Source organism: Phyllobates terribilis, unplaced genomic scaffold (assembly GCF_046119375.1).
Source record: "Phyllobates terribilis strain yellow unplaced genomic scaffold, ASM4611937v1 Scaffold_3__8_contigs__length_932513732, whole genome shotgun sequence".
Lineage (NCBI taxonomy): Eukaryota > Metazoa > Chordata > Amphibia > Anura > Dendrobatidae > Phyllobates > Phyllobates terribilis.
In genome coordinates, this window is record NW_027362763.1 from 740,745,699 (window position 1) to 740,756,937 (window position 11,239).

Genomic DNA, 11,239 nt, shown 5'->3' on the forward strand with positions numbered 1-11,239 from the left:
CAGTGTACAGTTAGCGCTGTTCCCAAGAGCCGGGTGCTGAGCTCTGCCCTCATCATAGATCCCTGCCGGTGCTGCGATCAGCAGCAGCAGGGTCAATGATGAGAGTAGTAGTCTATTCCCGCCGTGTCCAACTGTAAAAATAGGAATAAAATAAAAAAATCCTTATACTCACCTCTCCTAAGTGTCACCCGCTGTAATCCGTGCGAGTGCTCACGCTGAGGGGAATGACTCCTGCAGCGAGCGGGCCCCAGAGCTGCGCTCGGTGATTTGACAGAGCACCGCTTGTTGAGCACAGCTCTGGGGTCCACTCACTGCAGGAGTTATTCTCCTCGGCGTGAGCGCTCGCACGGATTACAGCGGGTGACACTTAGGAGAGGTGAGTATAAGTATTTTTTTATTTTATTCCTATTTTTACAGTTGGACACGGCGGGAGTAGACTACTACGCTCATCATTGACCCAGCTGCTGCTGATTGCAGCGCCGGAAGGGATCTATAATGAGGGCAGCGCTCAGCACCCGGTGCTTGGGAACAGCGCTAACTGTCATCAGTGTGCGGGACGTTTTGCGGGAGGTGCAGCAGGTAAAAAACAGACATGTCAGCGTGTTTTGCCCACGGACACCACATGGTCTGTCTGTGGAAAGTGGACACACACTGACGTGCACATTCATTTGAATGGGTCTGCGTGTACCAATGTCTCTGGTACGTGTGGAAACTGTCACCGCACGTACTGACGTGTGAAAGAGCCCTTAGTATGTGTCTGTGTGTACTGGTTTTCATGTGTGTAAGCGTGCTTCTGCATGTCTGTGTGCTCTTCCGAAGATTTATTATATTTGGGGAGAGATGGGAGAGAAATTTTAGGAGACATAATGGGGAGATGTGTGAAGAAACAGTATGGTGAACTAGGGGAGGGGTGGGAATGGGTGCGGGAACAGAATGGGGATGTATGAGGAAACAGTATGGAGAGTAGGGGAATAGTGTGAGGAGACAGTATGGAGGGAGAAAAGTGTGAGGTGACACAGCACAGAGACTAGGTAGTGTGGGGGAAGGTATAGAGATGCGGCAGTATAGGGGAAACAGTGTGAGGGCACAGAAAGGAGGTAACAGTATGCTGAGGAGGGGGAGAGTGATGTAGGGGCACAGTATAGAGACTGGGCCATATAGGGGGGACACAGTGTGAGAGGACAGTGTGAAGAGGGGGCCCAGTATGGTAAGGAGAGGACAGTGTGGAGAGCAGGTACCATAAGAGGGGTAGAGTGTATGTCATGTTTTTTGTGCAGGGAGCATTGTAAGAGTTAGGTTTATTCAGGGGCTCAGTGTAGATATTTTTATTCAGGAGCATTATAATGACTCTGCTATCTTTAAGGGCATCGTGTCGGGATGTGCTGCAGAATACCAGAGAAGATGGAAGTCTGCAGAGACGAGCTGTGGATGAGAAAAGTCATCAAGGGGTCTGGACAAGATGGAGACGAAAAGAAAGCGAATGACTCTAATCAGAGAAGACGTCTCAGGTAAGATACCTGGATGTAAATGTTCATTTGTGATCCTGCCTGTGTCTCATCAGTACTGTGGTTCCTGTATGGTCCGCAGTCTGATGATGACTGATAACAACTCCCAGTATCTCTATTGTTAATTACATACTGAGAGTTGTAGGTTTATTCGATACAAAGATATATGGGTCTGACCTGACATTACAATTGATGGTGGTTCAGATGATGTATTCATGTACTGATGTGTTTGTGCGCTTCTGCGTGTTTGTGCGCGTCTGCGTGTTTGTGCGCATCTGCGTATCTGGAATAATATGTATTTTTGTAAGATGCGTGTATGTAACTGTACATTGTGGTGTGTAATAACATTCATATGCTTGAGGCACCTTTACTAAATCTATTAGGTATCTTCCACATGTGTTAGGGAATTCCATTTGTCTTTCCACATTTAGGAACAGACAAGTGAAATTTGCTAACCCTGACATAACTGTCACCATAGGGATGTGCTTGTATGGAAGCGGGTTCAGGAGCTGAGCCTGCTCCATACCGGGCAGATGTCGGCTGTGTTACATAGCCAGCGTCTGCATGTAACAGCAGTGATCAGAGCTCGCCTTGATTGCTGCTGTTTTGAGTATTTAAGTGCCCTTGTCAATCACTGACAGCGGCATTTAGATACCACAATGGCCGGTGCATGCAGTCACCTGTTCCCTTCAGCCCCCTGTGACGCAGTTGCAGGTTGCTGTTCGGTTGCCAGTAGTGCTGAGTGAGCGTGGTCAGATAAGAGACATTACAGTCACCGCGAACTACAAAGTGAGCGTGCTGCAATAACGTCCGACACCTTGATTGTGACACCTCCATGGAGCCCAACCTCAGGCTGAGCTTCATTGAATGACTAACATGGCAGCAGCACCTGGAAACTAGTGCTGAGCGAGCGTGGTCGGATAAGGTGTGATCCCAGCATGCTCGGGTGTTATCTGAGTATCTTGTAGTGCTCTGCTAATATGCTTGAGTCCCCGGGGTAGCATGTTTTGCGGCGGTAGACAGCAGCAACACATGCAGGGATTACCTAACAAACAGGCAATTCCTGCAGGTGTTGCGTCTGTCTATCGCCGCAAAACATGCTACCCCGGGGACTCGAGCATATTAGCAGAGCACTACAAGATACTCAGACAACACCCGAGCATGCTGGGATCACACCTTATCCGACCACGCTCGCTCGGCACTAGTTGCCAGGTGCTGCTGCCATGTTAGTCATTCAATGAAGCTCAGCCTGAGGTTGGGCTCCATGGAAGAATCACAATCAAGGTGCCAGACGTTATTGCAGCACGCTCACTTTGTAGTTTGCGGTGACTGTAATGTCTCCCTCCTTGCACCGACCCAATAACAGGAAGCGAGTGGCGACAGGGAGAATAAAATCTAATTTTCTCCGTGTAGCCAACGCTTTTCTAATAAGCCGTCTAACCAGGCTTTAAACCCTATTTACCTTGCAGGTTACCCCTATATCTGCAGATAAATAGCGTTTTTCAAGGTGATAAGTTACCATTAAAGGGACTCTGGCAGTACAGAATGACTGTTCGAACAAAGTCCTGCCGCTTGGTGCTCCACAGCGTGGCTAACCATGCAACTATAGTGCATTATAGAAAATTATAACAAGTAATAAAACCGTTTATGGTGGGCTGTAGTGTGGGCCCCTAGTGTCAGTTCCCCTGGTGGGCCCTAGGCACCCCAGTCCGACCCTGGATAAAAAGATACTTTACATCACATGTGCCAACCTGCTAGGCCATAATATAGGGAAGGCTCAAGATACATTTGCCCTGGAGCTTTAGAGATTTCCCCAACTATAGGACCTGAAGGATCTCCATCACTCAGGCTGAGTCTTCTGATTCATCAACCAAGTAATTTCTACTTACACCCCTGGCAGTCACTATTTATGTGTATTTTATCCACTGTTCACCTCCAAATCCCCCATAATTAAGGGAAAAGGGTCCCAGAAGCCGTTTCAATGATCCTATCCAGTTAAGAACTTACAGCCATGCATGTGGGGTTTCTCTTGTTTAGAAGCTATGAAAGTTTCAGTACCTTCTGTCAGGCCCTAAGAACCTGTTACTTCTATCAAAATGTCAAATTCTTACCATATTATTGTGATATCAAACTTACCTGCGGAGTCATACACTTTTCCAGACAGTTCAATAATGGAATATTGATCATCATCCTTACAGATGTTAGTATAGAATGCACATGTCCTCAGTCTTTTACTCCACTTTATTTGCATTTTGTACTCAAGAAGGTAAAGATGAGGAAAGAAGGAATAAAATACATATCTGTAATTCAATGATAAACACGGGAATATGCAGTCCCTTCTAGGACACTACAAAAGGGAGGTATAACTTGTGACTACTGGTCCTAAAGACTCCTTTAGGCACCAGGGCCGGGGGTGTCTGCTAACGCTGCACCTCTATGACTCTACATTTACATAGAGGAATAGTAAAGGTTATTGACGATTTATTACATAGACGTTTACATGAAGAGTTACAGATAGCAGAATATAGATGAGGATGTACAAACCGGGGGATTATAATATTTTACCAAGTTCTCAAACATGGTGCTGTTGTAGAGCTTGAACAGCCACGTCACCAACTCGTGTTTGGTCTTCTGGAAGTGCGGCACCCCAAGGGTCTGGTTGCCACAGCGGCATTGCCTCCCTCAAAAGAGGTAATGCCATGTCTGGAGGCAAGCAGGGGTTTCCTGGTCAGGAACATAATACATGTAACACTTCCTGGCTCTAGACCAGCAAGGGGAGGACCCTCCCCTTGGCAACTGGATCTGGAGGCGGGGTTAGTTTAGCTTAGTGCAGGGAGTTGAGTTTAGGACATCGAAGAGAGAGGAGCTAGGGACTGGAGCTTGAGATAGCTCGTCCTAGCCAGAATACACAGAGAGCCGGACACCGGAGTCCGAGGCTGTGGGGGATTCCAGACCCAGCAGCAGATACCGTAGGGCAGGAGATTGCAGGTCTCCTGGCCCCCATCAGACTCCCGGAGGCTCAGCAGCACCGAGGGACCAGTACCGCCAAGGAGGAGCGAGGCATCCACAAGGCCCGAGCTGCCAGCCATACAGGTGAGCACAGCACGTTACACTCAGGGACGTGGGCTACAACGCAGCTACAAGCAGAATAGCCAAAGAGTACAGAACGGCAGGCCTACAACTCCACCTGTCCAGGAGGACTCTATGCTTGCTCCCAGACTTACCGGACTCTTATCACTAGCCAGTACTCCAGTCCAGGCCTGTTTAAAGGGTCACCAGTAAAGACCCTGGGACTGCACTTCACAGACTCTATGGTTATTGCTGCACCGCGACACCCTGCACAACCACCATCATCCACACACACTGCCCTGAAGCTAACTCTTCCTGTGGGGAGTTATACCACCTTTGCTGCTATACCACCGGCTTCAGAGGACTGTTCCGCAGCGGCGGTCTCTATTAACCGCACTCCACAGGTGGCGTAGTCGGACATTATATAACCTATATACATCTACTACCCTTGGATTGACCACCTGGGTCACGGACCGGGTCACCGCCACTGTGACTACAACCCCCAGCATCTACCGGCCCGGCTCCGGGTACCCCACGGCCCAGGGGGCGCGTCAGAAGTCCTTCACATACGGAGATTCGGGGGATGTCATCTCCTCAATGAAGCAGCCTGGGATAGTACAAATAGGAAGAGAAGGGGGAGGAGACTGTAGGACAGGTGCCTACAATCAGTTACTCCCTGCTGCGAGTAGCACCTGCCTCGTGAGCTCCAGGACTTCCAGGAGGAGGCCCATAGTCTGCCTCTCTTTTCCCCAGGGAGAGGCAGGCTTACTGGGAGTCCGGCATGGCTTCCCAGCCTTCTGTCCCCCGGTCTATGCCGGTGGGGGACAAGGAGCCACAACAACCGGCCTAGGAGGGAGTGAGGAGATCGGGAAGGGTGAGGAAGAATGCACCCACCTACTCCAACCCCGAGACGGTTCATCGCCCGCCCAGAGAGGGAGACCGGGGCACCCCAGGCCCCAGGAACAAGAGCCCAGCAAGATCCTGGGGGGAGATGAGCTCCAGCGAGTCCACAAGTTCCTTCTCATCCCGTGTGGTCGCCATGCTGCGAGAATACGAGGACGCCGGCAAAGCACTAACCCAGCTGAAAGAGGAGCTGCGGGAGGCCCAGGTCCTGAAACCCTGGCGTACAACAAGGAAAGACCCGTGACCTCCCAGAGGTTTAAAGCCCTCAGAGACGAGGTGGTCAGATTAGTGCTCCTCCGGGAGGGGATTGAGAAAAGTGCAGGTCCCTTCCTGGAGAGGTTTAAGAACCACCGGCAGTTCTCAGAAATGAAGGGGTTAAACACCTCAGGAGAACCGCCAGCCGGCGTTCTTAGTGAAGAGGAGGGGGAGGATGAAGAGATGACTGGAGTCCCAGGTGCTGGAGCCAAGCAGGAGAGTGAGGGGCAGAGCCGGAGTTCAAGTGGTCTCCCTGCAGGGCAGAGGACTCCGACAGCAGAGGCTGGAGTGTCGGGGGAGGAAGATGAGGAGGAAGGAGGATTACTGAGGGAAATCCAACTGCTGGAGTCTCCTGTGGACCTGACGCGGTTTTCCTTCGGGGAGGATGAACCAGTAGAGGAGACAAAGAAGAGGAAGAAGAAGACCAGAGGAGCTGCTCAGGAGGTGGTGAGTTACAAGTATGTGTGGCACCCCAGGGGTCTGGTTTCCACAGTAACGGCAATGTTATGTCTGAGAGCAGGTGGGAGGTCTCTTGGTCAGGGATCCTGTGCATGCCACACCTCTTGCCCAGTCCTGGGAGGGGAAGAACTTCCCCTATATAAACCTAGGGCTGAGGCAGGGTTAGTGAGTAGAGAAGAAGTAGAGACAGAGAAGAGAAGCAGCATAGGAAGAAACAACAGGAGCTCTGTGGGAGCAGTGTTACAAGGAGTCAGGGGCTGGCAGCTGCAGAGCTCGCCATGACTGAGAAGATTTCTTACCGGACCCGGAGTCCGAGGCTGTGGGGACTAACTCCTACCCAGCAGCAGAATCCGTCAGGCAGGGGATTTCAGGTCCTCTGGCCAAGAAACCCGAAGGCACGGTCACACGCATGGGACCAGCACCGCCGTCGTGGAGCGGAAGCTACTAGAAGGCCCCGAGTCACCGGCCATACGGGTGAGCACCACACGGTACACTCAGGGACGTGGGCTACTTATACTCGCTTCTAGCAAGGTAGCCAGAAGAGTATCGTTAGTTTGGGAGGCCTACAACTCCGCCTGGCCAGGGGAGATCCCATCTGCTCAAGGACTGACCAGGCCCCAACCGCTAGCCAGTACTCCGGGAGGGTCTATCTTTGTCACCAGTAAAGACCCTGAACTACACCGCATCGTCTCTGAGTGGTTCCTGCTACCCCCATCATCCACGTCGGCTGCCCCGAGGCCATACCCCTCCCGTTGGGGGTTATACTATCACGCTGCACAATCCTACCACCGGCCTCAGCGGTCTGCCCTGCAGCAGCAGCTCCTTAGCTGTCCTCAACGGGTGGCGTAGTCGTCCAACATCTACCGCTAATACAGCGCCACTTAGTCTGACTCCCTGGGCACGGACCGGATCACCGCCACGAGACTACAACCCTCAAAAGATCCGGCTCCGGGTAAGCTCCCGCGTGCGCAACGCAGCGCGACACAGGGCCAGGGGTGCGTCATATGCACCAATGTCTGATGTTGCGCCTGCCACCTGCTATGTAAACCCCACCAAACCTAAAGGCATGGGCTCTGCAGTGGGTTCGAGGCAGAGGCAAGGTGGGGAGAGGAGAAGGACGTCCGGTGATGCTGCCATCTGTGCGGGGAACAGTGCAGGGGGCGAGGCTGTTGAGGCACTCACGGCGCCGGGCATAGGAAGTTCTGTGGAGTTTCCCTCCCTGCCCTCTGCGGCTAAGCCGGTTATCACCGGGGCCGGGGAGGCCGGGAGGGATGTTAAAAAAACATCTGTGAGGAATACTGGGCGCACTGCTGCGACAGGGGGACAGTGTGCCCCAGCGCCCAAAAAGGACACTAAGGCCCCAAAGTCTGTGGGTGTAGGGCGGGCTGCGGTGCCCAACAAACTCTCTGCCTAGAACAAGGAACAAAATGCTGCAGTAGGATGGCAGGGTGCTCCAGGAGAGGACCTGCAGAAAGCCAGCACCAACCAAAAGAAAACGGGTGTGGTGCTGCCGGGAAAGGAGTTTCTGGAAGTGCTCCCCTCCCCCGGCCCAGCAGGTGTGAGTCCAGAGACACCAGACACAAGGGAAGAATGAATGGATGTGACTGTGGAAGGTGCAGAGAACAGTGGAGTAAATGGTGGTAATGGGGTGACAAGTAAAGGGAATGAAAGTAGTGGTGCAGTGAATGATGGGAGTAGTGGTGGAGTGAATGATGGGAGTAGTGGTGCAGAAAATGGTGGGAGTAGTGGTGGAGTGAATGTTGGGAGTAGTGGGAATGGTGGGAGTAGTAGTGGATTGAATGATGGGAGTAGGGGTGCAGCAAATGGTGGGAGAAGTAGTGGAGTGAATGGTGGGAGTAATGGTGCAGCAAATGGTGGGAGTAGTGGTGCAGCAAATGGTGGGAGTAGAATTTGGTGAATGATGGGAGCAGCACTGGTGTTGGTGGGTGGGAAGTAGGCACCGGTCCCGCTTCAGCCCAAAGCTATTCAGGAGCTGTTGGTGCTGGGGGTAGTAGTGCACCCTTGTCTGGTGGCCCTGGGGATGGTGACTTAACAGCAACTCCTAGATGCTCTGAGGAGAGGGGAGAGCTCCATCACTGTAGAGGGGAGGGAGGTTGATCTATCTTTCTGGATAGAGAGACATGGTCTTTCAGCCTTCTGAGATAGAGGGGCAGAGGAGTAACCGTAGGAACATGGCCCGTCTCCAGTGGGTAAGCAAGGATGTCTGCCCTGATAGGTCGAAGGTGGTTGAGCTCCTGCTGGGGATGGGCTTTGCGGCATATGACATCTTTGCCTTGATCTATCCCTATGGGACCTCCTACTTTGATGTCAGCTTCGTGAGACCGGATGGCCTTGAGCTTTTCTGGTCTCGCCATGAGCTGGCTCGGAGTCGCCCAGAATGGCAGAGTTTCTTTCCCCTGGCAATAACCTGCTAAAATTCAGTCAGGAAGGTGACCGTTTTGACTAGTAACGAGTCGCTTTCCTGTATGACATTACGACCTGGGTAAGTCGATATGGAGAGGTCACCGATATTCCCCAAAAGAATCTCGATGACCATGGTATCTGGTCAGGGGCCTGGACCTTCATGGTGAAATTGAAGGTTTTGGGAAACACTGTTTCCCATATCCCCTCCTCAACCTTTTTGGGGAGGGATAGGATCTTGATTTTCTACCGGGGGCAGCCTAAAGTCTGTCACAGGTGCGGTAGCCCCACACACTTCAGTGCGCAGTGTACCACCCAGAAATGCGCACTGTGGGGACCTTGGTCATCTTGCTGCTGCCTGTGGCAGTATTAGGTGTAACTTGTGTGGTGACCTCGGTCACCCGTTCAGTCACTGTCTGCGTTCCTTCGCCAATGCTGTCCTGAAAGCGGTGAGTGCGGAACAGGCAAAGCCGAGACTAATCTTGCCGGTGAAGGGACCAGCAGAGGGGGGGAGGCAGGGAACCGGTGAGGAGCAAGCTGCCACCATCCAACATCAGGCGGCAGGAGCAGCTCCGTGGGGGACAGGGGCCAGGGAATAATGTAACTAAACTCTGACCCAGGTACTTCACTTGCAGCTGAGAATCCTAAAGACAGCGATCTGAGTGAGGAAGTCAAGAGACTTTAAAGGGAAGAGCTAGAGGACGCCCGTCTTCCCAGGAACCCTCATCTGGTGACAGTCTTGATGAGGGAGAGGGGGAGTGGTCACAGAAAAAGAAAAAGGGTAACAGGAAAACGGCCAGAGGTAGGAGGGGGACCAGGTATCGAGCTGCCTCTTTGGAGTGCGACCCCTCTGACTCTCTTGCCGTGATCCAGGCGCCATTGGAGGGTTCAGCCACACCCCCTCTGGTGGATCGCCCAACCGGTTCCGGGCTCTCCAGGACCTCCCTCTGGAGGGGGGGATGGGGACCCGGGGCCTTAGGTTGCGGACAAGGTGGTTGGCGCTCAGGAGATGGCTGGGTCATCCTCTCGGGGGGCAAATACAAAGCCCTCTGGGGGGGGGACTAACCCAGGACCACCAGACAAGGGCAAGAATGTATTTAAGGAGAGAATGGATGAGTCTGTTTGTCTTAAGCGCACTAAAAATGCGTCATTATTGGAGGAAGAGGTTGGGACTGTCAGTGGTGGGAAGAAAAAGGCTATCTAATTCAATCAATCATGATGGCGGCACCCACCCCGTTGACGCTGGCAACTATTAATGTTTTTAGCATAAAGTCAAATGCGACAAGGTACACGGCCTTTCATTTTCTCGGCCAACTTGACGCCGAGATTTTGTTTTTGCAGGAGACCAGGTTGACAGATATATCAACCTTGCATAAAGCAAGGCGGGAGTGGAGGCATGGGCCCTCCTACTGGTCCCTTGTGGCCGAGCAGTATAGCGGGTTGGCAGTCCTTTTTAAGACCGCAGCGGTTGAATGCAGACGAGTGATCGAATTAGAAATGGGGAGATGCTTGATCCTAGATGTCTCCATGGGGGAACAACAGCTTCGGGTCATTAAAATCTATGGTCCCCAGTTCAAGTGGGACTGCAAATGTCTCTTCCTGAAGATCAAACCTTTTTTATTTTCGAGTCGGCAGGTGGTCTTCGGAGGGGATTTCAACAATGTCACGAGATCCTGTGATAAAGGAGGTTCCGGAGACCAGCTGGCTTATGACTGCGTCGCGTTAAACAAGTGAGGCTCGCCTGGTGGATGTCCACATCCGGCACAACCGAGGCGACACGGGATTCACCTTTTTTAGAGGTAGTCAGTGCAGGTCTAGGATAGATAGGTTTTATTTGAAGGAGGAGGCCGTCTCTTCATCGGTGTCGGTTATGGAGGTGGAGTTCTCCGATCACTGTTTGATTATGTTTTCTCTGAATGTTACAGAGACTCCTCGGATGGGAAGAGGTTATTGGAAGCTGAATTCGTCACTCCTTGAGGAAGAAGCTGTAAGACGGTCTTTTGAGGAATTCCTTCAGAGCCAGGTACCATTGCTGGGCCTAAGTAACACTAAGTCAGAGAGGTGGGAGAAGTTCAAACATCGGATGGCGAGATTCTTCCGGCAGCTCTCGAACCTCAGAAGCCTGAACAGGGATCGCATGTATCAGAGCCTGAGGAGGAAACTAAAGCATCTTGTCTCGACTGGAGGTAGCCATGAGGAGATCTCCAGAGTGAAGTCCTTGCTGAAGAGGTGTCAGTACGATAGGCACTAGTGTTGAGCGAGCACTAAAATGCTCGGGTGCTCGAAGCTCGGGCCGAGCTCACCGTGATACTCGGGTGCGCGACCCGAGCAACGAACCCAATGTTAGTCTATGGGAGACCCGAGCATTTTTGCGGCGGCACCCCCGGCAGTCTGTAGAAAGCCTAAAAAGTGCTCAAAACGATAGTGACAGTGCTCAAATGACATGGGGACAGCATGGGGATCGCCCCAGGAAGCATTTCTGACCCCCAGGTCACTGCTGTCAACAACGTGGTCAGAGGTATTAAGCCACTTTAACGGGTTCGCAATAAAACGTTCAAAAACTAAACTGAAACTGCTTTCCTGTGAAATATGTTAAGGAACATCCTTTTCAGGGTAAAGACTTGTGT

General features: G+C 52.0%; 1 protein-coding gene across 1 annotated transcript in view; it reads left to right on the forward strand.

The window, feature by feature from the left end:
* Window positions 1-10,769, forward strand: part of B3GNT2 (UDP-GlcNAc:betaGal beta-1,3-N-acetylglucosaminyltransferase 2) — a 263,579-nt gene extending 252,810 nt beyond the window's left edge. Inside the window, exon 4 of the transcript XR_012318081.1 lies at window positions 10,538-10,769. The gene's annotated coding sequence lies outside the window, so the exon portion shown is untranslated. The remainder of the gene's footprint in view (window positions 1-10,537) is intronic.
* The last annotated feature ends 470 nt before the right edge of the window (window positions 10,770-11,239 follow it).